Source organism: Lissotriton vulgaris, chromosome 6 (assembly GCF_964263255.1).
Source record: "Lissotriton vulgaris chromosome 6, aLisVul1.2, whole genome shotgun sequence".
Classification (NCBI taxonomy): Eukaryota; Metazoa; Chordata; class Amphibia; order Caudata; family Salamandridae; genus Lissotriton; species Lissotriton vulgaris.
The window spans coordinates 196,956,878-196,984,840 of record NC_141694.1 but is presented as its reverse complement, the minus strand read 5'-3'; the positions used below and the strand labels follow the sequence as shown (position 1 = coordinate 196,984,840).

Sequence of the window (27,963 nt, the reverse complement as noted above, 5' to 3'; positions counted from 1 at the left end):
GCCCAAATCGGATATCAGAGCGCTTTACATAGCACCAGCTACGTTACATGAGGACTTACATTCATTTTTGTTAGGCACGGGGAGATTAAGTGATTTGCCTAGAATCACAGGATGTTTTAGCGTCGTTCCCGAGACTCGCAGATCCTCAGGTCCAAGGTTGAGTGCCCTAGCTTCTCTAAAATGCCTCAATGTTTTACTCAGCTTTAACAAAATCTCTTCTCTCCCAAATTGTAGATTTGATTACAACAAAAATCTTTCCAATGATCTCAGGATCCTAGGATTGGTTTCTCCTGAGATTGATAATCACCCAATAATATCCTTTTATTAGGCACCTAATTCCTTCATGGTACTGTCTGTTCCCTCATTTGATGAGGCTAATGAAGATCTGTTACTAAGTACCAAGTTTAACTTAGCAGCGGATATTGACATTGGTTGAATGTCTATATTGGGCGGCTTTGTATACTTATTTTCCCAATTCCACCTCCCAGGATGCTCTCAGACTCACAGTGATAACATTATGTAGTGTGTACCGCAGGTCGCATCCAGTGAAAATGTTCGGACTGCAGCATTGTGTAGAAGTGCGTGTTTTTGATGAACAGAAGTAACAATCTATAATGTGCTATATCTGTAAAAAAGTGTAATTAATATAGTATACAAAAAAAGACATGTAGGAAACAAAATAAAACAGGAAAGAAAAGAAGACCTTTGTGACATTCCTCGCATTACCTTGTTTTTTGATGCCATGATTGATTGCGCAACCACTAGAAGATATTAGGACCACAATATTTAAGTAATATCAATTGTACCCCACTTTTCTGGTGGTAAAGCCATGCTCCTGGCCTTCCATACTCCACACTAGCATCTCTTAAGAGCATCCTGCATGTCTCATCCAGGGACTAAGACATGATCACATCACCCCTATCCTGATGGAACTCGATAGGATCCTGTTGCCGGCCCGCACCATCATTAAATTCATTTACAAAGTCATCACAGTCAGCATGACTACTTATTTTGCTGACAAGTTCACCAACACTGGTGGTTCTCTGCATACCCAGAGCCAGAAAACCATCAGACTGCCGTCTAAGAAGGGTAAAAAGAAAATAAAGGCAGCAGGCCTTTTCTGCCTGTGACCCGGGATCTGTAATAACATCCCTCTATCTATGAGGACCTCACCAGCACTGGTCCAATTTGCACTTCTTTAAAGACCAGATTGCAGTGCATTACCCATCCACTAACCAGCTGCCTCTCCTTTCACTCGTTGATTATACAACAGTAATGATATTAGTAGCTCTCAATGCGTTTCATTGAACATACTTAGCTCTCAGTACAGAAAAGGTTGGAGACCCCTGCTATGAAGTACCACATACATGCATACACGCAGTCTCTTTGTCCTGATAGAATATTAAAGGCATCAAGGAACCACCAGTGGTGGCTCACCCATGCCAGAAGTATCCTCCCCCTTCCCTCCTCTTCCTACCCTGCCCCACACAGAAGCCACCAGACACATTTACCTCACAGTAATTCCATGCCCGCACAGTTATTACCCGTTCATAGGGGTTTAACTTGCAATTGACCAGTACTGGCGGGTGTTACCGCACAATAAGCATGGGAGGTGCCCTGTTCTTACTGAAGGGAGTCATGTAAATGAAAAGTTCACGCGGTTTCCCAGATATGGCAATGTGTTGAATGGTTGAGGACAGTCCCCAGTGAACCAGAGGCTGTTCCCCGTGAGATTAAGATGTGCATAGTGGTTTTCCTGGATTTGTAGGCCCTAGCATCCCACCAAATGCTTATTCATCCTTTCATGCATTGTTTGTGATGATATGGAGTTTCCCTTTTTTAAGGTTTGTTGTTCCTGGTTCGTCATGGAGCAGGTTGAGGCAACCTCAGTTATCCTCCTTGCCAGAGACATCGGCTGCCTCCTAGCCCCTCTGTGCATCAAGTGGTAGAGGTGTATAACAAAGAGTTTTAGGATTGTTTCCTTACACTGACATCAGTGCAGGTGACAGGGTTCTCCGTAGGAGGCTCGAGTGGCTTTCCAGAGAGTCCTACAAGGGCACGACTTCAAACATAGATTTTTAAAGAAAGAATGATGAAACGTCTAACTTAAACTTCCAACAGAAATTCGGACCTGCATTTAATCTTTTAGTCAGCAAAATTGATCAAATTTAGAGCTATATTTAGTTCATAAATCCCACAAAGCTGACTTTGCACGTGTTTTAGGATGGATTCATTTAATAATGGAAGTCCCTCGTTACAATTGGTTTGTTGCTTTGGAGGCATAGTTTCCCACTCAGTAAATGCTGAAATTACAGGGTAGATAGAATATCTACCAGGTGCGGTATTACTGCGTCATTCATAGTTCTGCACCTGGGAATGGGGGTGACAGGCATGGTAATATCCTAGCCACAGTGCTCCTCTGAATTTCACTCTCCATGCCGCATCTCCCAGGACATGTCCACACAGTGTCGCACATACATGTGGCTGACGTCACAGATCCTGTTTGGACCCTGTGCTGTCAATTGCATTTTTAGGTCGAGCTGGACAGCGCATGCGCTGTCTCTTCAAGACCTGCTGTAATCAGTCTGTGAGCATCAAGTCTATATCCATTCTTGCCTTTACTTTTTATTTGTCTTTGTCAGTGTCCTTTAAAAAACCTTTCTTGCTAGTGGTCAGTCCTGCCCCTTTGTCCCTCTTTACTCTCTTCTGTCCTCCCATAGAGCATGGGCTTAGTACTATCTCATTCCGCTCTGGTTCTTTATCTCTTCTCTGGGGGACTATTTTTTTCTTGGTTTTCTGCTCTGTAACTGTGTGTCTGTGTTCAGATTCAGCGCTCTACCTGCTTACATTCAAATATAGCATTCTTCTTCCCACCACCTCCTAATGCCACAGTTGTGTTACTGCTGCTTCTCCTGCCTCCCACTCTGTTGCTTGTTTTTTTTAGGTTGTGCCTACAGCGCTTGTAAATCATGTCTTATCTCCTTACATTTGCTGTGTATTGAAAGACCAAGGTCAAATGTTACCACAGTTTTCTGAGTGGCCTCTTTCCTTGTACTGTTGCTGGCTCTTTAAAGCACACTACGGTCAGAGTAGGCTGGCAAGAGCACTGCCTTCGCTGTGGGAGCATGTTCACTTCAATGCTGACTTATTATTTACATCAAGCACTTCTTAGAAGTGCCTGCACTGTTCAATCCTGGCTGGAAGCTGTAGTTGTGTGTGCACATGTTCACACATCTGCTAGAGGTTCGCCGTGGTATGGGCAATGTATATGATCGCATTTTCCCAGGCCTTCCAATCCACCACCACCTACCGCCCTTTGCTGGTTTTTTACTTGAGTCACCATTCTCTTGCTTACTCCTCTCACGTCTGTCCTTTAAACTCCCACCCTGTCTCCTTTGTGATGCTGCTCACTAACGCCCTCCCTCTGCCAATACCCCACCCTTGTTGCTTGCTTGTACAATGATTTTGTCCTGTACTGTAGTTCTGTTGCAAGCTGCCCTTGGTAGTTCTTCAGGTGAATGGCGTATGATCTCTTTAAAAGTTAATTGCCACCCCCACCTTTTCTGCTCCATTCTCGGTGTGAATTCAGCAGACAGCGCAAAGGATTTACCAACTCTTGCCTCTAGGAGCATCCCAGTGAAAAAAAGACAATGTTGTGGTAGTGTTTGGCATCAGAGTACAGAAGTCCCTGCGAAATCCAGAGCTTGAGTGGAGATCGGTGTTATTTAAATACAATATGTGACGTAAGTAAAAGATGGCAACCACACGGAGATGATGGACGGAGTGCTGAAACATTTCAAACACTCACCCCGAGTCACAGATCTGGGTTGAATCCATCATCATTCTTTAGCTCACTTTGCCACCCCAGGTCAGACACAGCTATATGCAAATCAGTCTTGACCCTGTGCCTCACGGGAACAGTCCAGCCCGAGCTGCCAAGCCATGTCTTTGCTGGCCTGGAAACAAGCATCCTAGGACCAGTTTCGGGTTGTTCATGAAAGCCACACAATCTTGTGTTCCGTGACATGATCCAAACCTTAGGTATATTCAATTTGTCATTCACAAATATGACTTTTGCAGCATGTTTCCTATTGATCTTGTAATAAATGTTCCGGCTGATTAGTGAGTGAACTGTGAACGGAACCATCATTTGTAACCTGCAACTTCTATGGCAGGATGTTACCACTCGTTCCTCAATTATCACTCATGGTTTAACTGCTATGTGTGCTTGTGGAGGGACGGGTACTTGTTATCCTGTATGTGCTTGCATGTTTGTTCAAGTCCATTTTACTGCATCGCGTTTTGCAATGCTTAGACACACTGAGGCCACATTCACCACACATCCGGCTCTGGGGGAATTAGTAGGAGTTGCTTTGTCAGGCATTGGATGTCTTTTTTTTCTTGCAGTTTTACCTAGCGCAAACTCGGCCTACTAATTGCATTATACAAGCTCCCTCCCTCCTGTCCCCACACCTCCCTCATGTTGTTTGCCCCACCCTCTATTATTTTGTCACTCCTTGCTCCACCCCACACCTCCCTCATGTAGCTTGCCCCACTAACCCTACTACCAATGTCCCTTGTTTTGATGCCCCTCTCAACGGTTCCCTGTGCCCCCTCCAACCTTCCTGTCCTCCACAAAAACATTAAACAAATTTATTCTTAGTCCTCTAGACAGTGCTGCAGCTGCGTCTCTGTTCCCTGTAGTAATTTCTCATTTTAAGTACTCTAAGCAGTGCTGCAGCTGCTTCTCTGTTCCTAGCGGTAATTCCTCATTCCAAGGGGCCCATTAGGATCATGGGCGGGGCGCCACCGCCCGCATGGCGGTGGCAATCCGCCCGTGATCCGACCCCACCCGGCACCCATTTCCCCCCGCCATAATACTATGGCGGGGTGGACCGCGGAGGACGGAAAGACCGTCCACCACTTTTCCGCCCGGTCAACTCGTTGACCGGGCGAAAAGGGTTTAATATGGTGGCGGTGTCTGTTAGACACAGCCAGCTATATTAACATGGGTGAGGAAAGATGCCTTTCCGTGGCGCCATTGCCCCCAAGAAAAAGGCATGCGGGAGTAGACTGCGGGGGCCCGTTGCGGCCCCCAGGTACTCCGGGGGTGGGGGGTGCACATGGGGGGGGGGGGTACATATGGTACCCCCCTGAAGTTCCATGCACAACATGCCTTCCTGGCATTGTGGTGGGCGATGCTAAGTGCACAGCCCGCCACAATGTCAGGAATGCAGGATGCGCTCACCACAAGTGCGGGCACATCCTAATTGCCCCCACGGGACCCCCGCCCTTAAGGCAGGCGGTCCAGTTTCCCGATACGGTGGCGGGCGGACAAAGTCCGCCCACCATCCTAATGACCCCCGAAGTCTTCTAGGAAGTGATGCAGCTGCTTCTCTGGTTCCGTAGGTAATTCTTCAGTCTAAGTCCTCTAGACAGTGCTGCAGCTGTGTCTCTGTTCATACATCCACTACACTCCAAACCAAAACACATAGGTTAATGGCACTGTCATTTACAACATCTATAGCCCTAACTCTGACAAATGCGAGACCTATTGCAATGCACATGCTTGTTTTATGGTTGATATCGGTCCTACCATTGGTGAACAGGGCTAGCCGCGAACAGTGCTCCATTCAGTAAAGAACAGCGAGTCACATTTATCGCCTTTCTCCTCTCAAACAGAGCACTGTCCTTCAGCAAAAATACACGGATTGTGCTTTATTAGAAGTGCACGAGCCCTTGAAGGCTCTGGCTCTATCTCGGCTCGAAGTCCTCTTGGAGACTGGAGCCCAACACGAGCCGAGGCTGGCCCCTTCCCCTGAGTAAACAAACGAAACCCTTCCTCCCCTCCGGTCTCCAGCTGTTCCTTTATAGCACTGTGAAGAGCATAGGGTTTCTGTACTACACCAGCAGTACAATATACTCAGCAGCTCAATTGTGCTCGCTTACTGAGCAGTCTCCACTTGCCCAGGACTAGCAGAACTTACGCATAGCCATTAGCCTTTTGAATTCAGTGACCCAATTTTATTGGGATGGAATCAGTTTAAGGATGCCAGGCTGATAACAACAATAATGCCCTTTATACAGTACAAAGTGGAAACTGCATTCGATGGCTGTAAATCGAAAGCCCACACTGCCTATTTTATCAATGAAATCGAGGTGTAGTTGACCTCGGACGGATGAATGTCAGAAAAGGCACTGCTGTCAGTGAACTGTATGATTAGCAGGTGGTATACAAATCATAAGGCACATTTGTCCACCAGATTTTCATAATGGGATTTCAGGTCATGATGTTACAGATCCCATGCAGATGTCTAAACCAGACACCTGAGGAGGTTAAGAACGTACACTGCTTGTGTTAGAGCTATAGGGCCTCATTTATGAAAAGTGACGCATCGCTGCGTGAAAACAGCGATGCGTCACTTTTCACTGCGCTCTCCCTGCGACACTAACGATGCGTCATATTTACAGTATGACGCTTCATGTCGCAAGGAGTTACAGATACGTCAGTATTTCTGATGTATCTGTAGGTGCAAAAGTGACGCATTGCTGGAGTGTGTCACAAAAGTGACGCAACTCCAGCAATGTGTACTTTCACATGGGCAAGTCCCATGTTGTTAGCGCCTGCGTCAGTCTTACGCTTGCCATGAGGCAGGCGTAAGATTTTGACGCATTAGCGTCCAAGAAATGGCGCAGTGAAATCTTATAGATTTTACCGCATCACTTCTATGACTCTTTCTTGCGTCAAAATGCCCCCCTTGCATACATTATACCTGGGGCAGGTATAATGTGGCGCAAGGGTTTACAAAGTGACGCATCTACCTAGATGCGTCACTTTGTAAATATGGTGCAACAAGGCACATTATTTACTCCTCTGGTGCGTCACAAAAAGTGACGCACCGGTGGCGCAAAACTGACGCAAGGCCTCATAAATGAGCCCCTTAGCTTCTGACTTCACACTTTTCAAATACATTGCCTCTGTGGCCCCGACCCACAAAGCCTCCTCAGGCTCTGTGAGAGCAGGATGACCCCTGCTCCCAGACGGATCAGCAGCACCCCACCCCCCTTTAGTGCCTTGAGACCCTTACATGGGAGTAGCCAAGTCAAGTCAAGTCAAGTCAGAGAATTTATATAGCGCACTACATACCCAGAGGGTCCCAAGCTTTATAAACCCCTGATTGATTGATAGCCAGGGACACTGGAATTATGTGGCAGGGGACTACTAAATTTTGTGGTATGGTTAACTAAATTATGCGGCAAGAGAAGGCAAATTAGGCAGCGTAATGCGGCACAATCAGTGCTAATATTATCTGGTTATTTGAGAATTTTGCTTTCTGCAGTGAAAACTACATTTCCTATTTCACAATTTAGCAGTACTCAGTCGATTGACTTTGGGGAGGTGTGAAACGCTGAATTGGCTTTGCCAGAAGTTTCTCTTTTGACTTACAGCTTGCTCTAGATTTTCAGTAATGAGTGGTTAGCCCACTGAGTTATCTTGGTGGTTAGAAGCCAGTCTCAATGTAGGGGCTCTTTGGTTTTTTAATTAGCGCATCGATCCGCACCCTCTCAGGTCTGGCCAATGAAAGCTGAAATACAAATTATCAGTCAACAAACATTTATTTTCTCAGTTGTAATGAGTCTTTGCTTATTTGTACACCGATTTAGCGCAGCCTGCGTCTTTCTTTTCTGTGATTTCTGTACCTACTAGGGTGAGCTTTATTGATCAGTACATCAGCTTCACGTGAAAGGAGATTCACGTTTTTAGAGTTGTAAAGAAAGGTAAGGTGATTGAAGCAGCATTATGAGCGTGGCTAGAGTCACTGTGAACCATTAGCAAGCGACCTGCTGTAAGTAATGAACACCCAAGGGCAGGTTCAACAGTTCTGTAGGCTCTCTATATACATTTCCCAATGACGAAGACATTTTTTAGTGTAACCTTTCACCATAGTGAATGTTGAAAGAAGAAGTCTGCCAGAATTGGAGGCAATCACCTGCTATTGATCTGTTCATTCCTGTTTGCAAATAAATGCACTTTGTCCAGGAGCAGCTGACATATTTTGGGGGCCCCTGTTCAGACCAGCTTTGAATTTATGATCCAATTTCAGCTCTTTCATGCCCTGTTAGGTCAGGGCACTGACAGTGGATCAGCACATTTCAAATTCTAAATGTGTTTACATTTAAAATTCAGGGACAGTGATGTGTGTTGTCACCATTGTAGCACAACAGCAGCTCACTAATATTACTGCAGATAAACTCCATGAGTTTGCTGCATGAAACATAATCACAAGATTTCTCTGCAAAATTTTGGTAATAGACCCTCACACATCACCCACATTAAAAAGAAATTAATAGCAAACGGTATTTAAAGCAATCTGCTTAACAATTATTCAAGGTCATCGGGTCAAGACACTCTGCAGAACAGAGCTGGCTCCATCAGGGGGCTCCCTAAAATCCTGGGGCCCTGAGCCAGTGCCCACTTTGCCTATGCCGTAAAACGGCCCTGGCTTTGACACAAAGTCACTGGAAAAAACGAGTATTGTTTCCAAAAGGGAAAGTAAGGAAACTGTTTGAGGCCATTATCAAATACAAGCATTAGCAATGCAATAGGTCTCGCATTCTGAAAGTTTGAGCTATTAACGTTGCATTAATATTTGCAACACCTTTTGCTCAAACTTCCAGTAATGCGAGATTTATTGTATTGCAACTGCTTGTTTTTAGGAGCCAGTACCTATTTTTATTAGACTTTGATCAAGACCCAAGAGAAAGATAGAAAAAGAAGTGAGAGAGAGAAAGGCAGAAGAAAGGAGAAGGAGAAAGACTGGAATACAACGAGAAAGAGAGAAAGCAGGGATGAATAAGAAAGAAGAAAGAGGGATGAGGTAAAGTCAAGAGAAATCCGCCTTGGTATTTGGTAACCATGATACTGTGCAGCACTAGCTGGGAGCTCCTAAGAACAACTTTGGGCCCTTGCATGTATGTTTCTTTTTTTCAGACTAAGCACTGGCTGCATGATATCAATACAATTAACCATTTTATTAACTGAATTTAACTTAGCACAGTGGGTTGCTCCTCCACGTTTGTGCCGCACTAGCACAAAACAAAGTAGTTTGGCAGAAGAAAAAAAAAAGAGACTTGCCACAAACTCAAATTCTGGATGCGGAGAGAGGCATTTTTACTAACTCAATGGTTTCTCTGGTTCTTCTCATCATTTTTATTTTTGTAAACAGACTTTATGTATTCGCCTCATTTTTTTTTGTGAAATCTGTTTTTATTGGTATTTTAAAGTTGCACTTTACATTACAAACATCATTATAGAAGCTCAGTGTCAGAGGCACATCGGTCATGAACGTATTATCACATTGGCACATTATGCTACAAGTATTCAATTGTTACAATAAGTAAGACATGCAATGCTTGCCCAGAGTTGACTGAATTGTAGTGCGCCTGCTCTGATGGAGACTCAGACTTCGAGGCAATCCAGGAGTACCAGTGCGCTGACCTCTCAATAGCCCATGTAGTTCAGGGCTGATGGTGCATATTTAAAACAAAGAGAAAAAAACATGAACTGCGGCAACAAAATTCCCCCCTCATATACCGACTCTCATTCATTTACTGTCTCCCCCTCTCCTCTCCTCCCCGGCCCCAACTCCCATCCCGTCCACCCCGTCGCGCGCACCCCTCAACTATGACTGCACTGGCTTAATTATCTACGCGTCCTTTTGGATCAGAAGGTGAACACATCAGACTATCCTGGCAGGAGAACGGCCTGTGGTATGCACCTGCCCTTGTGTGTGCCTCCCAACTCCACCGCGCCACCCGCGCCCCCCTCCCTGTCTCTCTGTTGTAATGCATCAAGCATTTGCTCCCATCTTGGTGCCATGGGTTCCTTCTGAAGCCCCAGCGTCTCCTCCCTACGTATGGCAATCCCTTCTGCCCTGGCCCATACCTGGAATGAGGAGGTCCACGCCCGTGCACATGGCGGATCGTGCGTCTTCCATCTCCTTTTGAGGAGGCATTGTGCCATCACTAGCCCCCGGTCAAGGAAGCGGGATGTCACCTTGTCTTTGGGGGGTCTCCTGAAGTGATGCAGTATATACTCGGGCCAATCAAAGGGTATGGTTCGGCCTGTGCAACTCTGCAGCAGTCCACTAATCGTTCGCCAGTAAGTGCCCAGCCCAGGACAGCTCCACAACATGTGCAGGAATCCCACCTCTAGCTCATTACACCTGGGGCAGCGCGCATCGTCGCGACAGAAGTATATGTTAATCAACTCGGGCGTAAGGTAGGCCCTATGAACAATGAAAAGTTGTATCTGGCGAAATCGCATGTTTCTGGGGATGCGCACCGGGCTTTTAAGGACCCTTTCCCATTCCTTGTCTGTTAATGGCCGCCCCAGGTCTAGCTCCCATTTGCCTCTAAGGGGATCCAAACTTATCGCTGCGTGTTCTCTTAATGATGCCGCAAACCAGCGGACCACATGCATGCCCCTCCCCATGACATGGAGATACTGCATGGTTAAATGCTGTCCGGTTTCTGTTGCTATATCTCCCCAACTGGCAGTAATTTTCGTTATCAGCGAGCGGTGCATTAAGAACCCCCCGGGTGGAAGTACCTCCTCTGCTACCAGCATCTCATATGCAGTGAGCTCTCCTTCCCTATACAGATCACCGAGCGTGTGTATATCGGCCTCCCGCCACTCCGCGAGCATAGAGGATGTGAGTACCCCGTCGCCGCTAGGCGAGCCCTCCAATGGTATAGCAGGCGCATAAGGCACTGTGCTGTGGGTAAGATATAAGGCTCTCCAGTAGCACTTGTTCGCCAAGGCCAGGAGGAGCGGTGTTGGGCACTCAGTCACTGCTATGGGGGGGAAAAGTTTAGTTATACGCTCTAAGGAGTATGGCAGCAGCACCGTGGCTGTGTCATCTCTGCCTCTATCCGCCAAACAGCGAGCAACCCATTATAGCTTCGCGGCTAGGTAGTAGTGCTTAAAGCAAGGGGCAGCCAGGCCCCCCCGGTCTGTTGGCAGGAATAGCTTCGCCAGTGCCAGCCTGTGCCTAGAGGTGCCCCAGACAATGTCCTACAGTATCTTATTGAGCATAGTGAAAATGGAAACCAGGATAAATAGTGGTAAAGAAGTACAGGAGGCAGGGAAGCATAACCATTTTAGCAAGCGCCACTCTGCCTGTGGTTGTCAACGGGAGCGTATTCCAAAAGCGTATCTGAGACCTGAGCGCTGAAACCGCCCTCCCGATGTTCCCATCGAACAAGTCAGCTGGGCAATGGTATATCTGTATCCCCAGGAACCTAAAGGTGTCTTCTTTCCATTGGACTCGTGTATCCTCGAGATGATATCCCGGGTCTCTGGTCCCCTCACTGAAAGCATAAAGGCAGGACTTACTCGCGTTCACGCGGAGCCCTGAGACGACAGCAAACGTGTGCAACAGCTGGGCCAGCCGTTCTGGTATACATCCCACATCCCCCCCACAAACACCAGAAGGTCGTCAGCATGAAGCGATACCTGATGGACTGCGTCCCCCAATGGGATACCATCACCAATAGTATGTCATATGGCTACGGCCAGGGGTTTGATTGCTAGCGCGAACAGCAGTGGGGACAGAGGGTACCCCTGCCGGGTGCCTCTGCCCACTGCCACCGCTTCAGAGATGTAAGGGCCCAATCGCACTCGGACTATGGGCTTCCTGTATTATAAGTCAATCATTTGGAGGAAGTCCACGTCCAACCCATAGCGCAGTAACACTGCCAATAGATGTCCCCATTTTAGGCAGTCAAACGCCTTTTCCAGATCTAATATTAGGCATCCTGCCCTAGGCCACTCCTGGCAGCCTCAGCTGCCACCCTGAAGTATCTCCTGAGATTTAGTGATGTGGATATCGCTGGAACAAACCCGTTCTCGTCAGTGTGCACCAAGTGTGGGCCACCGGCGCCAACCGTTCCGCTGGCACCTTGGCAAAGACCTTATAGTCCACGTTGAGCATCGCCAGAGGCCTGTATGAACCCAGGGCTGTGGGGTCTCTGCCCAGTTTAGGCAGAGAAACCTGAAACGCCTCCCTCATAGATGAGGGCAGTGATCCTTCCTCTATCGCTGTAGTGTATAACTTATGGAGTAATGATGTCAGGGTTTCCCTAGACGCTTTATAATATTCCATGGGCAAGCCATCTGGTCCTGGGGTCTTCCCGGATGCCATGGACTGGATCGCCTCCCCAACCTCTTCCAACGAGAGGGGCGCATTGAGTATCCTCTTGTGTTCCTCGAAGGCCGTGGGCAATTGGACAGAGTCCAAGAACCCCTCCAAGATGTGCCTGGGGCCAACCCCGTGGGCTCTGTACAGCTGCTCGTAGTGATCCGTCAGGGCACGGTGGATCTCACGTTGCGTATACACCATCCCTCCTCCGGCTGTGCGGAGAGCCCCTATCGGGGCACCACGCACCTCCTGCTTTAACAACCAGGCCAACAGTCGGCCTGCCCTGTCTGCTCTGGCATGCGTTCTGGCTGTGTGTGCTGCATGGTTGTGACATCTTAACCTCTCTAAGAGCTCCGCGTGCCTAGTGCGAAGGTCCCCCAGTCTGCGTGAGTGCCCCCCCTCCTTCCCCTTCCCGCTCATACTGTAGAAACTCAGCCGCCAGGCGCACCAGAGAGGCGGAGCGCACTCTGCGTACGTTCCATGTGACCCCCATGCAGTGCCCTCGGACAACCACTTTGTGTGCATCCCATTCTACCAAGGCGTTGCTCGCTTTCCCTTAATTGGCATCAAAGTACGCAAGTATGGCCATGCCCAGCGACGAGCGAAACTCTGAATCTTCTAACTCAGTAGGCTGTAGCCTCCACGTAGGAATAGGCGGTCGGTCCGCCTCCCAGCTAATCCGAAACCACAGAGGGTTATGATCGGAGTGTGTTCTGCCCAGGTATTCTGACTGTGTGATGAGTGGGAGCAGGGGCTGGGAACCCACTATCCTGTCCAACCGGACATGCAAGTCGTGGACTGTTGAGTAGTAAGAATAGATTCTATCTACAGGATGCTGTACTCGCCACAGGTCCTGTATCTCCCAGTGTGTAAGCCAGTTTTAAAACGCCTGCACATTGGGCGCTACCGCTGCAGCTCTGAGGGGGGAAAGGACCTGTCTAGGTGCACGTCCAGCACCATATTGAAGTCCCCTCCAAGTAGCCAAGGAAGCCCAGCATAAGGGTGGAGGGCCTGGGTCAGCCGCGCTAGGAAGGAGGGCTGGTCTACATTCGGGGCGTAAAGTGTACCTCCTGGCCATTCAGCTTCCCCCGCACTAGGGAGTACCTGCCTTCATGATCTACCTTTGTTGCGTCAGATATGAAGGGAATGCCCGCCCTAACCCATACCAGGGTGCCGCGCGCATGCGCCGAGAAGACAGTACCATAGATTTGCCCCATCCAACGCCTGCGGAGTTTGTCAAGCTCTGTCAGTGTCATGTGGGTCTCCTGCAGGAGGGCAATCCCTACCGCATGGCGCTGTAGGTATGAAAAGAGAGAGTATCGTTTTGACGGTGTGTGCATACCACGTATGTTCCAGGTCACGATGTTAGTGTGCGTCATGCCTCTGGGAAGGTCAGCGCGGCGTGGGGTAAAGGGGTTTGCCTAGGGGGGCCGGAGGCGCAAACCAGGGGGAGCGTATCTGTGTGCCGCAACTTAAACATAACAACAACCACAAACAATGCAACTAGTGGGGCGAATCCCTGAAAGGGCATGCGTCCAAACCTCAAGTTAAACACTTATGGTGAAGTGCTAGTCCAGTGTAGGAACTGGTGAGGTGTGTGTAATGTCCGCAACTAATCTGCGTTACGCCTCTGTCTCAAGCCTCCCATGCTCACAAGAGGTGTACGGCGTGTTATAGGATGGGGGTAACCTTGCAGGTTCGGTGTGGACCACAGCTGTGGGAGTCTGCAAAAGGCAACATCTGCGTGTTGCATCCCGCCCCCCGATCAGCAAGGCATTTCTCGAACTGCCACATGCATTACATTGGGTGACAGAAGCGCTTCTAGCGAATAACACATTTCAACAGCGTATGCGTGGGCATGCTAAAGAGATACAGTGTACAGTGCACAGATGTGCGCGGGCCATGGAGGGATGCAGCACAGCACCGCTCATTTACATGATCTGGTCGGCCGTCTGAGGTGTCACTACTGGAATGTTCAAATCTTCTGAAAACACTGTGAATGGGGATGACGAACCACTGGTTCCCGGGTCACTGCGTGTATGAGACTCCACATGGCTATTAATTGTTTACTGTCCCGAGGGTTGCCACCGCCTTAAGAACTTGCTGCCGTTCCAGTCTAATCTTCTCCAGACTGGGCCCAGCCCCATGTCTCGGCGAGCCCCCCGCCGCCTGCGCCGCCGCGATCTCTTCTCCTGCCAGCCACCTTCTTCCGGGCCTGAGTGTCTTGTTCCTTTCCACTGCCCCGTCTCCTCCAGCCAGTCCCAAACGTCCGATGAGGCATTGAAAAAGCGGGTACCCTCCTTTGAGATCACTCTGAGGCGTGAAGGGAATAACAGAGAGTAAGGCAACTCCTGCTCCTGCAGTTGACGCTTCACCGCCATATAGGTGCTCCTCCGTCTCTGAACCGCTGCCGTGTAGTCTGGGAAGAACATCACCTGACCGCTTCCCACACTGATGTCACCTAGCTTCCAGGTTTCATGAAGCACCACGTCGCGGTCTTGAAAATTAAGGAGCTTGAAGAGGAATGGACGAGGTCGAGCTCTGTGCGCCCTCTCCACCACAAATTGCGGGGACGGCACCCCCCGGGGTAGGAGGTCAGGCAACCAGTTCTCAACATACTATTCCGTGGTCTTGCCCTCCTCGCCCTCCAGAAGGCCTACCACTCGGACATTGTTGCGCCGAGAGCGCACTTCCGCGTCCTCAATACGGTCTTCAAGTGCGTGAACTCAGTCGATCATATCCTGGAGCGCTATAGTGTGGTTTTGCACCACAGGTTTAATCTGTTGAAGTGTCTGGCTTTGCAAAGCAACCGAGTCCACTAACTTGCGATAATCGGCATGAAGGAGGGTGAAATCTGACGTGACTTTATCAATCCGTGTCTCCGATTACTCTTTTGTTTGCTCCAAGGTAGTACTAATCCGCTCCAGTGCTGCTAGCATGGTGTCCATCTTGGCCGTGAGGGCCGCCACCTGGGGCTCCATGCTTCCACTCTGGCGCCCTGGGGGAGGGCCTAGACTGTCAGCCCTTTGCTGTCCATTTTTCCCTTTGTCCCTCAGCCGGCCCATCGCCAATTGTTGCGCCTTTGGCATCCGCAGACGGTCGTTGGCTCAAACGAGCGCGATCAACCACCAGTCGCCTGAACCTAGGCCTCTTCTGGGGGACAGAGGAGCTACCAGTCACGGGGATGGCCTAGTCAGCGGCTTGTCTACCACTTGTGGCACAAGGGTGGTTTTCTGTTGTCTTCGCCAGGTGCCACCCCGCTGCTCTCTCCCCTTTGTCCAACGCTCAACTCTATCTGGTGCCCGCGGGCTTTTCAGTTCCTCGAGAGGGTGGGCACAGCACACCCAAGTCACCTCTGGCTGTCCAGGGCCTCCTCCCTGCACCGCGTAGTTCTCACGCCAGGCGGTATGTCGCATCGACTGCAGCCGTGTCCAAAATGTAGCTGCCTCCAAAATGGTGCCCAAGTCGTAGTGTGGTAGGTCACAGTCACTCAGGCCTCGCCGATCGAGTCTGCCTCAACGGCTCCGGGCACTGCAGACACACCAAGAACGCGAATCCCCTGCACCTACAGGCTGCCCTATAGTTATCCCATCAGGCGCGGTGCGGCGCCACATTTACTGTCCCACCGGAGGAAGTCTCAGCTATTACACCATGCAGGATGTCGACCGCAGCCGTCCCCAATCGCCAATCGGGCTTCTCACCAAGGCTGCGCCTCACCGTCCACCAGCTGCAACAGCCCCCGCAGCCTCCACAGTGGCACCAACTGCTGGGGATCAACTGTTCACATAGCCTCTCAGGGGCCGCACCTCCACAACGGGCCAGTTCAGGAGCTAGGCCCGGGCTCTCTCTGAACTTGCTGTCACAGTAGCCGCAGACCACAGGATCAACAGCCACCTCCTGGGTCCCCAAGTGCGCCTCCTCGACCCGTGCCTCTCGCCGCTCTAGGCCTCAACACCTCACCAGAAGACGGGCTGCAGCCGACCCTCCGGGCCGCAGATGGCCTCCTCGGTTCACAGCCTCAGCGACAGGTTGCACACACCGCAGGGTGGGCGCCTCAGTGACTTCACACGCCCTCCTTCCGCCCCGGGGCCTCACTCCTCACCTGGGACATCGGACGCTGTGGCAGGTAGGCTGGGCCCGCAGGTCCCAGCAGGCCCCGAGGGACACAGGGCCCAGTCCTCAGTACCTCTGTCTTGTTTCTCGGTGGGGGGTCCCCCTCAGCCGATCCCTTCTCCAGCGCCGTCTCCCGCTTCAGCTCACTGTCTCGGTGCGTGGATGTTCTCCGAGTCCGAGGCTCCGTCGCATCCCCCGCAGCAGGCTGCACAGGCTGCAGAACCGGGCCTCTCGGCTGGTGTCTCGGCACCCACCTCTTATTCCGGGCCACGCTCCTCCGACAGCAGTCGCGAGCAGCCCAGAACAACGGGCCCCACCAGTCGCACAAGCCACACCGTCCGGGCAGCCTCACAGGGACACCAGGCGCCGCCGGGCCGGGACCAGGGCAGCTCCCAGCATTCTTGGCAGTGTCGCAGCGCCACTACAGGCCTCACCAGCGACCGTTGAGCCCCAGAGCTCTGAGGGGAACCTCCTCTGTGCCTGCGAATCGGGGGCCACCGTGCCTCACAGGCTCCCCGCTGCGTCCTTTCACCATTCTCTGCTCAGTGGAATCGCAAGAGACACCTCTAAAGTATAATTTCAGGAGAATTAGGGGTCTAATGTCGGAGCGCTAGTAGTTCGCGTCCCCATGATGGCTGGCTAGCCCCTCCCCCCTTTATTCATTGGTCTTATATGCATAACCATCAACAGTCAGATTACATAATGCACGTAGGATTATATTCTTTAACATCTTGAACATATGTTATGACACAGTCGCAATCAGTTCTGCCTCACCGAGGTCCTCATCACCGTCTACATTCTTGGAGTTGTCCGCCCAGCCGACAGTGCTAGGATGTTGCGACCTCCAAATCTATCTAGGTCGTCGAAACCTTGCTGCTCCAGGCTTGATGGTAGTCTGCTGCACCCCAATATCCAATGAGTTAACTAAAGAACAACTCCTCCCCCCCAAGCCCTACCCCCGTCAGACATGTCGCTCTACCCCGTACCCCACTATGTCGCGCCTCATTCATTTCTACAGTCCAAACGGAATCACTGAGTCAGAAAGTAAGCTTCCCTTTAGGGGGATGGTCTCATATCAATCTCACTACCCAGCATCTACCCCTCCTGCTCAACAAGGCTGTCGAAAAAAAAAGTGCTTATAGATAACCTTTAGACGCTGCTTGGCGTTAGTCGCCTCTCATACCATTCGAGGATTTAACAAATAAAGAGGCAGGTGCTGGAAACTGGAGAAGCGGGACACAAAGTTTAATTCCGTCGGAACAGAACACGTCAGGTCCGACAAACGGGGTATCGTCTCGAGGTGCTCTAACTGCATCTCCGAGGCCTGGCCTCTTATACACAAGTTTATGGCTTTTATTGCAGTTTATTACACATAGCACATTCTTGCAAATGCTTTGATGTGAGGAAAGACATCCTTGGAAGCCCCGCTACAGGCCCGCACCCACACATATCTACAGTAGAAGTCCCCACCCCTGTCAAGATCGGCAGTAGCACAAGAAACATTCACGCCACTAACCTTCTGTCTTTTCCCAGCAGAGACGAGATCAGATGCTAGATCCTTCACTCCCTTCAATACACGCCCCCCAACAGAGGAACTATATACCTCTGTCTGACTTCGTGCACCGAAGGGAAGAAAGGAGAGAAGAAGCCTTGGAGGAGAGCGGGAATGTGGTTTTTCTATCTTCGTTTCTCTTTCTCTCTGGAATGGTCTGAGTCTAAGGGACGGCTCTGTAACACCTGTCCAGGTATCTACAAAGGAAATAAACACACGATTACCTCTCACGACCATGTACTGCTTCACTATGCTAATAAGGGGGATGATAACTTCACTCACCACACTTCCTGCATACGGGGCCCGAAGAAAAGGGAACGCTGTCTCTCTTTTCCCTTGCACGTCTCCCTTTACCAAAGAGGATATCTTCCCAAAGTCATAGTAGTGTGACTCCTCCACACTTAAACAAAAGTAAACAAAACATAAGGCTGCACACCGATTTCTGCAGAAGCTTCTCTCCTTGTAGTTGTTATAAGCACAACTAGGACCACACGTCCCACAAAGCAGTTCGAAATTGTCACAGGAATCCAATCCGGAATAGACACTACTCCTTAAACACTCGGACTCTAGTCAGGATTTTACGAACGCGGCCGCGCTGAATCCTCAATCCTACTAAATTCTACCAGACGGTACACTGCACGCGTTTGATTTTCACGCGCGCTAATATACACGCTGTATATCTCACGGGTTCCTTAGCGCTAGATGCGCTAAGCGAAACTCCGTGGCTGCTCTAACAAGCGACTCGCCTGCAGGAGTCCAAGTACACAAATCTCCGATAAGGAAGGAGGCGAGCCCGCACTCCTTCTTACTTGCCACACGGTCCGTTTGGAGTTTTCCGTTTTCTCCCTCTGGCGCTGCACAACGGTACTCTCCTAGATGCTGCAATTCTTCTCGCTGGAATCCGGCGGGGAACACCTTCCGCCTCTCCTCTGACTCGCACTAAACAAACAATTGACAAGCACCCTTCTCTGGGGAAGGAGGGGCTTAGTACAAACGAGTCTCCCCCAAGGCAGTCTGGGAGTTGTAGTTGTTTGTCTCTTCCCCGTTATCCTCGCATAGCTGGAAGGCAGCCCTTTCGTCCTGATAATCGCCACAGAACCCCCTCTCGAGGACAGCCGTCCCGGCGGTCGCCCAGGCTTACCAGGATACAAGTCATGAAAACGTGCAACCAACTCAGGACAATGGAGATAACCCACAGGTTCCCAGGACCGTTCCTCAAGGCCATACCCTTTCCACTCAACCAAGTACTGAATCCGCCCCCGCACCATACGGGAGTCAAGGATCGAATGGACCTCATACTCTTCATGCCCATCAACATCCACAGGAATGGGTTTATCAGACAGCCTAGTACTCACGGGACAGGGTTGGAGCAAGGAAACGTGAAAGACGGGATGAATCCTCCAAGTATCAGGGAGGGTCAACCGCACCGCCACAGGGTTAATGATTTTCTCAATGCTATAAGGCCCCACAAATCTAGGCTTCAACTTGTTCTCTCCTTTCAGATGTAAATTCTTTGTGGAAAGCCACACCCTATCCCCCACTGCATATGCAGGAGCAGAAGACCTTCTGTTATCAGCATAACGCTTCTGAGAAGACTGCGCATCAACTAAACTATGACGCGCCCCCACTAGCACTGCCCTCAAATGTGCATGGTGTTCGTGTATGCTGGGCACCGGGGAGTGAACAGGAACCTCAAAAGGTAGTGCATTGGGATGAAAACCAAAAAGACAAAAGAAAGGTGAACAGCCCAAGGTGGAATGAATGGCATTGTTGTAAGCAAATTCAGCCATCCAAATCAAGGTAGTCCATTCAGTATCATTTTGCAAGGCAAAGCAGCGAAGGTATTGCTCCAACGTCTGATTCAGGCGCTCTGTTTTTCCATCCGTCTGGGGATGATAGGAGGACGAGAGTCGCGCATCAACATCCATGGTCTGACAGAGGGCCTTCCAGAAGCGAGAGGTAAATTGAGTACCTCTATCGGTGATGAGCACACACGGTATCCCATGGGCGCGGACAACATGTTGCAAGAACACTTGTGCCAATTCAACAGAAGTAGGCAGGCCTTTGAGCGGAATGAAATGTCCCATTTTCGTCAAATGGTCCACGACCACTAAGATCACAGTTTTTTCCTTACAGGGTGGCATTTCAACAATAAAGTCCATCGACACAGTATGCCAAGGCTTTGGAGGAATCGGGAGAGGTCTGAGAAGGCCAACCGGCTTCACATGCACTGCCTTCCCCTGAATACAAACGGCGCAGTTCATCACATAGTGTCTCACTGTTGCTCTCAATTTTGGCCACCAAAAGCTACGTTCCACACCTGCAATAGTCTTATAGATACCTAAATGGCCTCCTAATGGTGAATCATGGGTCCAGTGCAACACCTTCTCTTGCAAGGGTACAGTAGGGACATAGATGGCTAATCCCTGATAAGCAAGATCATCTTTCACAGTGCGATGTACAGGATCCTCTTGCACCCATTCCTGCACATCCATATCTGCAAGAGCCACTCGAACATCATCCAAGAATTCAGGTGTAGAAACCAAGGCGATGAAAGGGAAAGGGTGGCTGGACTCTTGGAGAATAAGTGGAGGGTCTTCTTCACTCTCGGTTCTCTGTTCAGCCGTTTCCCCGATCCGAGATAGGGCATCAGCCTTACCATTTTGCGGTCCCGGTTTATATTTAATAACAAAATCAAAATCTGAAAAGAACAGAGTCCACCTCAATTGCCTGGGCGTAAGAGCCTTGGCTGTTTTCAGAAAAAGCAAGTTTCGGTGGTCGGTATAGATTTCGACAGTGTGCACCGCACCCAGCAGATAATGGCGCCACTCCTCACATGCCCTCTTAATTGCTAGAAGCTCCTTATCCGTAACAGAATAATTTATTTCGCAAGGAGAAAGTTTTCTTGAGAAATAGGCCACAGGATGCAATTGGCCTGTTTCGGGGTGGCGTTGTGATAGTATTCCACCGATAGCATACAGGGAGGCATCAGTCTCCAAGACAAAAGGCATCTGTGAATCAGGGTGGCGTAGAATAGGAGCCTGTGTAAACTGTTCCTTGAGATATTGAAACGATCTTTCCGCTTCAGGGGTCCATCCAAACACAGTGTTCTTCCTTAGTAGACTAGATATCGGCTGAATAATCTTGGAGAAGTCTTTTATGAACCGGCGGTAATAATTGGCGAAACCAAGAAAACTTTGTACCGCCTTCACGTTCTTGGGTGTACTCCATCCGATAATAGCCTCCACTTTACTGGAATCCATTTGGAAGCCCTGAGCCGAGATGATATAACCAAGGAAGGCCACTTCCTTCACATGAAAAAGACATTTTTCAAGCTTGGCATACAAGGAATTCTGCTGTAATCGCCGTAACACCACCTTCACATGATCCACATGTTCGTGAAGTGTAGATGAATAGATCAAAATATCATCTATGTACACGATGCAGAATGTCTCCAGACACCCGCGAAGTACTTCATCCATGAAATATTGGAACGCTGCAGGGGCGTTGCAGAGCCCAAACGGCATCACAAGATACTCGAACAATCCAAATTTTGTTCTAAACGCGGTCTTCCACTCATCTCCATTCTTCACTCTAACCAGATGGTACGCTCCTCTGAGATCAAGTTTAGTGAAGAATCGAGCCCCTTTCAATTGATCGAGAAGTACAGGTATTAGAGGTAGTGGATACCGGTTCTTGATTGTCATTCGATTAATGGTCCGGTAATCGATGCATGGCCTCAATTCCTCGCAGTCCTTCTTAGGAATAAAAAACATCGGCGAGGAAGCTGGTGAGGTAGAATGACGAATGAACCCCGTAGCCAGATTGTCATCAAGGTATTTCCTCAAATACACTGACTCCTTTTCAGTGAGAGCGTAAACTCGACTGCAGGGAATATCAGCACCAGGAACAAGGTCAATTCTACAATCGTAGACGCGATGAGGGGGCAAATCCGTAGCCTTTTGTTTGTCAAACAGAGAACTGAACTCCTGGTAATCGTCAGGAAGAGCGGTGGCACAACAGTATGGTCCTATAGAACATCCAGAAGCCAGGCAGACTGATGGCGTAGCGGGTTGTTCTTCCGTAACAGACACGTCCCGTCTGCAATTTGCTTTACAGAACGCCGAAGACAAGGTGATGGTACGTGCTGCCCAACTAACTTGAGGATCGTGAAGAGTCAGCCATGGCATCCCCAATATTAAACGAAACTGAGGGGCATCAATCAAGTCGAATTGAATCATCTCCTGATGATTTCTATTCGTCTGCATCAACAATGCTTGGGTATGATAAGAAACGGGGCCAGATGACAAGACCGTTCCGTCCACTGCTTTGACCAGCTCTGGTTTATCCTTTTTCTCGCATACGATCCCGATCTTCATGGCGTATTCTTGGTCAATATAGTTACCCGTGGCTCCGGAATCTAACAGAGCATCTATCTCCATAGCGTCACGGGTATTGACCCATAAAGTCACTTTTAAATTCATGTGAGCCACAGCAGGATGTAAAGTATTTGCAAGTGTAGGTGAGATCTTTGACGGCAAACAACCCAAGGCAGCGACCTCCTCCTGATTTGGGCATGCTAGATTTCCGCCGGTCTTCCCGCTTGTATGACAGCCTGAGAAGGGGGAACCATCGGTCTTCCAGGAAACGCGTTTCTGGCTCGACAATCTTTCACAAAATGACCACCCTTTCCGCAGTATAGACACTGTTTCAGTCTTCTTCGTTTGTCTTTCTCTTCCTTGGAAAGGGGGCCCCGAAGCCCTCCTATTTGCATGGGTTCAACTCCTTCTGGCGTCTTAGGATGATCTTCCATAGTACCTCGAAGACGTGGATAGAAGAAGCGCCCGTCTCCTCTGCCTCTATCACCCCTTCTTTCCAATAGGCGATGGTCCAATTGAACAGTTAAATCAATCAATTCTTCACATGAGGTGGGAAGTTGTACCACTTGAGCCAAGACGTCCTTTAGCTCCCCTCGGAGCCCTTGATAGAAAATAGATATTCTCTTTGCCGTAGGCCACTCTGTTTCGACCACAAGTCGATTGAAGGAAGTTATGTATGATAGCAAATCTTGAGACCCTTGCCGTAGGGTTAACAACTCTCTATCCAGAGATAACATGTGGAGTTTTCTGTCGAACAATCGTCTCAGTTCCAAACAAAAATCATCAAAATCGTGTAACACAGGATCATTTCTTTCCAATAAGGGTATTGTCGAACTCGCTGCATTGCCTCCCATGTACGACATCATAAAGGCTGTCTTCGTTGTATCCTCTTGGAACACCCCCGGCTTGCACAAAAAATGTAATCTGCATTGGTTTAAGAACGTTTCAAATTTACGGGGGTCCCCATAGAACCTTTCAGGAGGGGCAAGTGGGATCCCGGTATTTTGTATGACATGGACAGTGGGAACTGCATCAGAAGAGGAGGGTGTGGAGGGAGATGACACAGTGAACCCACCCCCTTCAGCTCCCTGTGACACAGGAGACACGGTGGAAGAAGGAGGTTGTAAAGTGGCTGGTTTGATGTACGAAGCCCCTTTGCCCCCTCTCATGGTCAATTCGGACATCTCCTTTCTAAGCACCCCTAGTTCCTTATATAGGACCTGACTCTCGGTACGAGACGTGGTAACTTCCTGTTGTAGAGCCGCAAGGCTTTCCACTACAGAATTTAGTACACTTTCCACATTCATCGTCTGGGCTGGGTCTTATTACTTGGGCTTGTCAATCTGTCAAGATCGGCAGTAGCACAAGAAACATTCACGCCACTAACCTTCTGTCTTTTCCCAGCAGAGACGAGATCAGATGCTAGATCCTTCACTCCCTTCAATACACGCCCCCCAACAGAGGAACTATATACCTCTGTCTGACTTCGTGCACCGAAGGGAAGAAAGGAGAGAAGAAGCCTTGGAGGAGAGCGGGAATGTGGTTTTTCTATCTTCGTTTCTCTTTCTCTCTGGAATGGTCTGAGTCTTAGGGACGGCTCTGTAACACCTGTCCAGGTATCTACAAAGGAAATAAACACACGATTACCTCTCACGACCATGTACTGCTTCACTATGCTAATAAGGGGGATGATAACTTCACTCACCACACTTCCTGCATACGGGGCCCGAAGAAAAGGGAACGCTGTCTCTCTTTTCCCTTGCACGTCTCCCTTTACCAAAGAGGATATCTTCCCAAAGTCATAGTAGTGTGACTCCTCCACACTTAAACAAAAGTAAACAAAACATAAGGCTGCACACCGATTTCTGCAGAAGCTTCTCTCCTTGTAGTTGTTATAAGCACAACTAGGACCACACGTCCCACAAAGCAGTTCGAAATTGTCACAGGAATCCAATCCGGAATAGACACTACTCCTTAAACACTCGGACTCTAGTCAGGATTTTACGAACGCGGCCGCGCTGAATCCTCAATCCTACTAAATTCTACCAGACGGTACACTGCACGCGTTTGATTTTCACGCGCGCTAATGTACACGCTGTATATCTCACGGGTTCCTTAGCGCTAGATGCGCTAAGCGAAACTCCGTGGCTGCTCTAACAAGCGACTCGCCTGCAGGAGTCCAAGTACACAAATCTCCGATAAGGAAGGAGGCGAGCCCGCACTCCTTCTTACTTGCCACACGGTCCGTTTGGAGTTTTCCGTTTTCTCCCTCTGGCGCTGCACAACGGTACTCTCCTAGATGCTGCAATTCTTCTCGCTGGAATCCGGCGGGGAACACCTTCCGCCTCTCCTCTGACTCGCACTAAACAAACAATTGACAAGCACCCTTCTCTGGGGAAGGAGGGGCTTAGTACAAACGAGTCTCCCCCAAGGCAGTCTGGGAGTTGTAGTTGTTTGTCTCTTCCCCGTTATCCTCGCATAGCTGGAAGGCAGCCCTTTCGTCCTGATAATCGCCACAACCCCAATCTCAGTAGGTGATGACTATCGCGCAGCTAGACATTCCGCCGGTTCCCGGAATGTGTGCGATTGATCGGATCTCATGGGGTGGAAGCATTGATTACTCTTAGCTCCTTTGAAGAGGGGTAAGTTTTACAGTAGGAGCAATCCGCAGGGCTAGGTGATGGCCTGGGATCAGTCCGGACAATCGGGCATGGAGGAAGGGGGTTATCAAAGGATCCATGGTCATGAAAGGGATGGAGGGAGGTGTTGGCCTGGTACGGGATGTGGTTCCGAGGCAGGGCCGCGCTGAACGGGTGGTTTATGGCCCGAGCATGTGAGTGCGGGGGCTGTCAGTGCGCGGGGGATGCTTGCGAGGTCAGAGAGACACGCTGGCAATTGGCAATGGGCAGAGAGGCCATGGTACTCAAAATGGCTGCTGCTTACGCACACATATGGGCCTGGAAAAGGGACAATATGGCGCCGATAATGTTTACACTGCAAACTAGATTTTAACAGTCCTCCCTTTTCAACATATCTAGCCAGCTTGTCAGTCTGTATCTATCCCCATTATGTTACGGATTTCCACTTCGTATAAAGCTTTCATTCGTTCAGCTTCAAAGTCCAGAGTCTTAAGGCAGATACAGTTCGCAAAAAGTGAGCACATAGGCGGCAAGCATTGAAAACCCAGGCAGAATCCACATAATATTATATTTGGTATCAATATGCTCATAAACAACCTCCCCCCCCAGTCTTTTACAGTACTCCGAATCCATCTCCCAAACGACCATCCTTCTTGTTCTTGGTGAACCTCTGAGGAGAGTCTGTGGAGATGTTCAATGGCCTTGTAGACTGAGGGCGAATTGTCCGGCACGTAGGTGCAGCAGCTAGATCCGATGATGCGTCATGCTTCTCCACGATCTGCTAGAACCACATCTAGGACAAGGCGGTTCTGCCGAGCCACCAGGCAGACCGCCTGAAGCTCGGCTGTGTTGTTTGTGAGGATGCCAGCTGTGATGTTCATAGTCGTTTCAACTGCCTGGGTCAAATGTCGGATGGCATGGCTTTTTGCCATCGGGCCCCAAAATGGAACAAGTCCCTTTACTGTGTCTAGGAACTGCGCTCCAGTGGAGTCGGCTTGTTCAATGTCCTTTGCTCGCTTTTGTCGGTGATGATTTGCGGGTGCCACATATGTCGGAGAAAGGACAAAAGCGATGTAGCAGGTGCCTTCCCAGCCCTTTCGGAGCCAGGTGTAGGCTTTGGTTCCACAGACGAAGTACATATTCGGGGAGGCAACAAAAGAGGGTGGATCAGTCGTGTGCAAGATCTTTGTAATGTGGCAGGAGCTGTGACCCACTGGTTTTGTTCCATGACCTTCAATGCAGACAAGGCCTGAAACGTTCACCACGGATAGGGCCACAGTCAATGTGGCGGCAGTTCGCTTCCGGAGATAAGAGAAGGTGGGTCTGGCTGGATTGTTGAACACCTGCATTTCAATTCGTTCCTTTGCAGGGATGTTCATTTGAAAGGTGGTGTTGGATGTCAAAGGGCAAAAGGGAGCAGAAGTTTTTCCAGTCTTGTTCAGCCAGAACTCATTGTAGAAGTGCGAAATGGTTTCGCCAGACGTTGCATTGTCCTTGTAACTCTCTTGCAAGAGGATCTGCCAGGCAAGGCAAGACCCATGAACGGAAAAAGGCGAGGGAATGAAAGGGATAGAATGTTCAGTTGCATGTGGTAGCAGCCCACAGATCCAGCAGTTCGTGGCATTCGTAGTAAGGTTATGTTGGTGCAGCAACTGCACAAATTAATTGTTCCAGAATTCCTTGCGTCTTTCTCGGAGCTGGGGTGAAAATGAAATGAGATAGTGTTCTCTCTTGGTGGTGGGTTGCACAGTGGGTATCAAAGTCTCATGGGCGGGTGCGCTTTCTTCTACGATCCAGAAGGTGGTCATGAGAAGGAAGCAAAAGAGAAGAGCGATGAAAAGGGCAATTGTCTTTGAGCTATGCAGTTTGTCAGTCCTTGGGTCTTTGTAATGGGTCTTTGAACGTCCGGTTGCTTCCATCACCTTCATGTCGGGCGCTTCCATCATCTTCTTGTTGGGAGCTTCCATCATCTTCAAGAGGCTCGGTGACGGGCAAGACCACAAACTTTGTCTAGCTTCTCTCCTGATAACCTTAGTAGTGTTAGGCTACCGCTCTGAGATTTCTGACTTGTGGTCTGCTTGGCCGAAGTGCTCTCCTTTTGACGTAAGTTGTACCCTTCTCTGGAAGGCACAGTGGGATCTGGAAATTCTGTCAATTCAAGTGTCTCTGTGTCAGGGTAGCACCTCAGGGAAGGTCTGTCTTTGTTCAGGAGCTCTTCTTGGGTGTCCACGTCTTCTTTTGTTGTCAGGGTCGGTGATATCTTCTTGCAGTGATGTGCATGCAGCCAATTTCGCTTCCCTTCCACTCGGAGTGCAGTTCGGGTGGTGATCAACACTTGCCAGGGGCCCGTCCACCTGGGTTCCAGACTCTTCGTCCTTTGGAAATTTCGAATCAAGACGAAATCTCCGGGCTGGATGTCATGTCCGGGGCCCCTGGATGCGTCTTGTATGGCTTGCTGAACCTGTTGGTGGATAACAGTTAGTGTTTTTGTCAAATTATGTAGATAGTCAGACATTAGGATGTCCGGCACATCATGGATGGATGCTGGCTTTGGTGCGGCCCAGATATTCATGGGTCGGCCAAAGACAACCTCATAGGGAGTCAGGTGGTGTTTGGTAGGAATGGAGCGCATTGATAGCAGTGCCAGTGGGAGGGCGTCTGGCCATTTCAGTCCTGTGGTGGCTACTATCTTTGCTAGCTTTAGTTTCAGTGTGGCGTTATGTCGTTCTACTAGGCCTGCAGATTGGGGGTGGAAGACTGCGTGAAATTTTTGTTTTACACCCAACCCTTTCAAGATAAGTCGGATACCTTTGGCTACAAAGTGGGGGCCGTTGTCGCTCCACAAAATTCGACAAAGGCCATAGCGTGGGAAGAATTCTTTCAATAACACCTTTGCAGTAGTGATGGCGGTATTGTCCCATGTGGGATAAGCTTCCACCCATTTGCTGAACACACACACAATGGCGAGTACGTATTTCAGACTGTGGCATCTTTCTAGCTGAATGTAGTCCATTTGGAGGACTTCGAAGGGATGGTCAGGGACCCCAAATCCTCCCCGAGGTACTACAGTCCCTTTC

The 27,963-nt window shown here is 49.5% G+C and overlaps 1 protein-coding gene across 2 annotated transcripts in view; it reads left to right on the top strand.

Moving 5' to 3' along the window:
• Window positions 1-27,963, top strand: part of CYP39A1 (cytochrome P450 family 39 subfamily A member 1) — a 252,446-nt gene that overhangs the window by 196,479 nt on the left and 28,004 nt on the right. The window lies entirely within an intron of this gene.